Source organism: Lissotriton vulgaris, chromosome 5, assembly GCF_964263255.1.
Source record: "Lissotriton vulgaris chromosome 5, aLisVul1.2, whole genome shotgun sequence".
NCBI lineage: Eukaryota > Metazoa > Chordata > Amphibia > Caudata > Salamandridae > Lissotriton > Lissotriton vulgaris.
In genome coordinates, this window is record NC_141693.1 from 82,983,597 (window position 1) to 82,989,596 (window position 6,000).

Consider the following 6,000-nt stretch of genomic DNA (forward strand, 5'->3'; position numbering starts at 1 on the left):
TACGTTGATACTGGCTAAACTATCAGTGTTGAATATGTGTATGGTGCTCTATCAAGGGGTTTGTATTTTTGTAATACCTCCTAATGGTTACTGTTGTCTGGTGTCCCATTGGTTTTGTGAATGGACATAGTTAGACGATCTGTCTACCATGTTGTGTTACTCAGCTCTTAAGCACACCAGTTAAGACCGCACTATCCATTAACTGACAGGCTGATTTCCCCACCTTAGAAAGATACACACTTATAACCCTTAACCCGGCAACAGCTCTCAGCGAGTTATACCCCTCTCTGGGTCCTGCACTCGGCTCTTGGTTGTGAGCTACAGCTGGGAATTCTAAAAATTAAATAAAAACCTGAGCAGCAAGCCAACCTTAGCCTCGTCAAAGGAAATGATAATATGCTGAACTCTATAAAAAGACATGCTTCTCTCGTCGGACAAGTGTCTGCATTTTGCTCACAATTAACCTCACTCTCCTATGATCTGCAACTCGCGTTCTTTTCAGATTAAATTCTGAATACCTTTGTCATGGCCTTTCCAGTAAAAGATTTGATTCAAAACACACTATGGGAGAGGATTGCAAATCAAGCACTCTTCTGCAACGGGGAGCCCCACCACTGCCTGCACGAACGCCGAAAGCATCTTATATTATTTCTGCCTCTCATTCCGAAAATCGTCTCAAATCCGAGACCATCGTGCTTACCTTAAATAACTGGGATGCCAGGGCACCATGCTAGCCGAGGACCCTTCCTCACCAGCACACATCCATCCTTCAACACCGTGTACCCGATGCAGCGCGACGGCCTGGGCTAAGTCAGAGCCTTTCATTTGTACAATTTGTGCGCCTTGAAGTATCACGTATTTTACGTAGCCGAGTAAACAGTAAACACGCTGCAAGAAGAAAGGGGCCCGATGACGCCCTATTTACACACCTTCCTGCTTACCAAACACATCGAGCTGCCAGCAAGACGGTCACTTCCCGAATAAAGTTGAGTGCAAAGAACGAGAATAACAAGAAACAAAAAAAAAAAGAGCACTCACCTGGACATCTTCCCTAGCCTCGTCAAAGGAAATGATAATATGCTGAACTCTAAAAAAATACATGCTTCTCTCGTCGGACAAGTGTCTGCATTTTGCTCACAATTAACCTCACTCTCCTATGATCTGCAACTCGCGTTCTTTTCAGATTAAATTCTGAATACCTTTGTCATGGCCTTTCCAGTAAAAGATTTGATTCAAAACACACTATGGGAGAGGATTGCGAATCAAGCACTCTTCTGCAATGGGGAGCCCCACCACTGCCTGCACGAACGCCGAAAGCATCTTATATTATTTCTGCCTCTCATTCCGAAAATCGTCTCAAATCCGAGACCATCGTGCTTACCTTAAATAACTGGGATGCCAGGGCACCATGCTAGCCGAGGACCCTTCCTCACCAGCACACATCCATCCTTCAACACCGTGTACCCGATGCAGCGCGACGGCCTGGGCTAAGTCAGAGCCTTTCATTTGTACAATTTGTGCGCCTTGAAGTATCACGTATTTTGCGTAGCCGAAACAGTAAACACGCTGCAAGAAGAAAGGGGCCAGATGACGCCCTATTTACACACCTTCCTGCTTACCAAACACATCGAGCTGCCAGCAAGACGGTCACTTCCCGAATAAAGTCGAGTGCAAAGAACGAGAATAACAAGAAACAAAAAAAAAAGAGCACTCACCTGGACATTTTCCCGCAGATCAGAGGGGGCGGGAAAGGCGACCACGCCCACGCGAGCAGGAAGGCGGGTGCAGGCTCAATGCCGGACCAGATTCTGGGGCGTTGACGAGAACAGGCTTTCGGCTGACGTAGCCAAAAGAGAAAAGTTCTCGGGAACGCCCCCGAATCTGGTCCGGGATTGACGGACAGAGCCCTCTCCCAATGGCTAGCCTCCATTTATGGAGCTAGCCAATGGGAGTAGGGGGCGGATACCCGACCCCACAGAGAAAAGCATAAGCTTTTCCTAGCGCATGCGTACTTTACTTCGTACTTCGTACGCATTTGCTAGGCAAAACCTAAAAAGGGTGATAAGTATCTTGAGGCTTGTAGGTTTTGAATTGGAGTTGGGATAGTTCACCACACCAAGAGTGAATAGATTTTAAAAAATGAGGATTACACTCTCTAGTTTTATGGTTTAATCCATTTTTATTGAATTCTAGTTGCAAATAATGAGCATAACATGCACCTACAACCACTGGCTGGTGGGGAATAGCATGGCTTATATGCAACATTTAAAAGATAAGAAGAGTAGAAGGAAAGAGAAAGAGAGAAGGAGGAAAGCAGAGAGATAGGAGAAAGGAGAGAGATATGGGCCTACCCATTGCCCAAAGCAAGACATTGTAGGGTTCTAGCTAAAGTGCGGCGCTGCCGCATCTTGGAGGGTGTGTGGTGGGAAACGGCAGGACCCTTAAGTAACGGGTGATGGGGAGCTCAACAAACTCAGAGGAAAAGTAGGCCACATGGATCCAATGGTATTATCAACCTTGGGCAATGTACGATTAATACCAGCTGTAATCCTTTCCATCCCCACTACCTCCCAAACTCTATGAAGCCAGTCTAGTTTTGTTGGAATGTCTTTTGTGCCCCACTTTGCTAGTAGCACCTGCTTAGCCACTCCGAGTGCCAAGGTGATCGCCCTCCCCTGCAGGATTTTAGGGGATATGTCAGAGGGTTAGGGAGTCCCAACAGAATGTAGCTAGGAAATCTGGGGATCTCCGTCTGATAGATCTGGTCAACAACGGGTATGATCATGTTCTAAAAGGATTGTATCTTAGGGCATTGCCATAGTATGTGAGTCAATGTGCCCACCTGTCCGCAGGTGCGCCAGCAGAGGTCATTGCTACGGGGTCTCCACCGGGCCAGACTTGCAGGGGTATAATACCAATAATGGGCAATCCTTTGTAGCAATTCCTTACTTGAGGTACTGAATGAAGAAGCCCGGGCCCTGTGGATGATATCTGTCCACTTCTTCGGGGAGAATTCCTTTTCCATCTCCAGTTCCCACCTGCGCTGAGCCGGGGACTTGACAGGGTTCTTGACCTTGTTGAGAAAATTATAGATATCTGATAAGAGATGTTTATTGGAGGTGCGGGTGACAAACCAAAGCTCGAATTTGGCAAGGGGACGGCCTGCATGCGCACTCACTTGTGGTTGTGTGACCAAGTGGCGAAGCACCAGCTACTGCCAGTACGCATCCTTGGGATCCCACACCCGTCACCAGTTGGGGGAAATCCATGACTCCCTGTGGTCAAATAGGTCGCCTAAGCGTTTACAGTTCGCTTCCTGCCATTTCACATACGCATTCCCTACGTGAGACAGAGGAAAGTCCGGTTTCCCTATAAAAGGCATCAACTGCAACACGGAAGTCAAGAGTCCATACCTCTCCTGTACCCTGTCCCATACCATCATGGTGGATCTCAAAACTGTAGAGATGTATACCCCCAGCGGACGGTGTCGTTTGGGAAGCTAGGGGACCTTCCAGATGTAGATTTAAGCCACTCCTCAATCTATAAAGCACCAATGTTTTTTGGATTCTAATTGGTGCCACTCGATCATACAGCGTAGTTATGCTGCCTCATAATAACGCCTCAAATGCGGAACCCCAAGTCCCCCATCTTCCTGCCTCAGATATGTTAGGTGGTAGGCAATTTGCACGTCCCCCACCCCCCCAAATGAAACCATTGACTATTTGCTGTAGTTGAGCCTGCACCTTGGATGGAGACACAAGGGAAGTGTCTGCAATATGTAGAGAAGACGGGGAAAGATCGTCATCTTCATGGCGTCAACGTTACCTAGCCATGAGAGGACGTGTTTCTTCAAACTAAGCAGCTCCTGTTGGACCTTGGCCAATATCTCTGAGTAATTCACCTAGGCAATCCTCACAGTTGTCAGAAAGACCCGGATCCCCAAATAAGTAATACCGCTAGAGGTCCAAGAGAAAGGGAACTGCGTTGCTATTTGGTGTTGTTCTGCAGTAGGCAACGATAAGCTAAGAGCCTGCGTCTTTCTGAGGTTGATCTTAAATCCTGATGCCGCACTGAATGTATCGATCTCTGCCAATGGGGGAGGGGGAGAGAGAGTAACAGGCGAGTCAAGAAGAGCACCACGTCATCCTCGTAGAGTGAAATCTTGTGCTCTCCATATCCCATCCGAATCCTGGTGACCGTGGGGAGTTGACGAACACATTCTGCAAAAGGCTCCATATAGAGCCTGAATAGGAGAGGGAAGAGTGGGCACCCCTGCACCATACCTCGCCCGATCTGACAGGGCTGGGAGGTCACTCAGTTCACTCTTATGCGAGCCTGCGGACCCTGATACACACAGCTCACCCACTGCATGTATCTCTCCCCTATAATGATCTGACGGAGGTAAGGCCAGTGGACCCAGTCAAATGCTTTCTCGGCATACACTGATAGAAGGATCGCTGGGGTCTGGGTGCGTTGGGAATTATCTAGGAGATGACATAATCCCCGGGTCCCGTTGCTGCAATTGCGATCTGGGATAAAGCCCGACTGATCCAGATCGACCAGGCCCTGCATATGGGGAGTGAGCCTCGCTGCTAAAACGCTTGTAAATATCTTCAGATCTATATTGAGCAGTGATATAGGGCGATATGATGCGCAATCTTGGGGATCCTTCCCCGGCTTGGAGATAACCATGACCTCGGCCATGGACGTCGAAGGGATAGCCTTCCTGTCCTGGTAAAGGAGTTAAACAGGTGAGTCAAAAGGGGGGCAAGGTCTGAAGCAAAGATTTTATAGAAGTCAACCGGGAAGCATGTTCGCCCGGGGCTTTCCCGGTGGAGTGCCCCTGAATAGCTCTTAGGATCTCTTTGGTTCTAATATCTGCATCTAGACGGATTGCATCTGACGTAAAGGGTCACGGGCGCAACACGTGCATGTTCCTCGGCCGCCGGCGGATCTAGGCAATCCACCGAGTAGAGGGCGTTATAGAAGGCCTCGAATATGGCTGCTATATCCTTGTCCAACCTTAGGATCTCTCCTAGTTCGTTTTTAATCTCCGCGACCCATCATGCCGCCGTTTCGGTCCGGAGTGCATGTGCCAAAAGCGTCCCGCCTTGTTCCCCACCTCATTGTAATGCTGCTCAGTACGAAGCACCTGGGTACCTAGAGCTGCACACAGCATGTAGTTGGCCACTATTAGCTGGTAGCAGAAGTTAAACAACCTTGTTCCCGAGAAACTAAACAGCAAGCGGGTGGGCCAAGGTCTCCTGAGTGGTGTTTCAGAGAGACGAGCATCCAGGGTAGAGCTGCAACGCGAAGGAGAAGTGCTTTAATGCGAGTCCCTTGAGGTGCACACACGGTAATGCAAACATCATGCACGCTGGCGAGGTTACTTTTCATCTTTCACTCTGGTATATTTACCTTTAGGCTAAAGGTCACCCCTGGCTGTGTGCACACTCATAGTTAAACCCTCCATGTGACGATGCTGCAGTCTTTTAGAGTAGCGTAGAGCTGTTATCTGTAAACTCGCTGAATCCTAAGACAAAACTTTAAATAAGTGCTTATTTTTACAGTGTCCAGCTTCAATCAATCAATCAGGGAATTCTAAGCACGCTATTCACCCGTGAGGGTCTCAAGGTGCTGAGGGCTGAGAGGGGGGGGAGCAGCTCCGATAAGTTGAAGAGTCAAGTCTTGAGTGTCTTCCTGAAGATGTGCAGGGTGGGGTTGCATCTGATTATATCGGGAGCTCGTTCCAGGTCTTGGCCGCGATGTAGGAGAAGGTTCTTCCACCCGTTCTAGCTCTGCGGATGTGCGGGGGTCGGCGAGGTCGGCGGATCAGAGGTTTCTCTTGGGTACGTGGAAGGAGATTCTGTTGTTGAGGTATTGTGACCCGGTGTTGTGGAGGCATTTGTAGGCGTGGGTGAGTATCTTGAAAGTTACTCTCTTCTCTTGGCGAGCCATTGGAGGTTGCGCAGGTGTTGGGTGATGTGTTCGTGTGGAGGG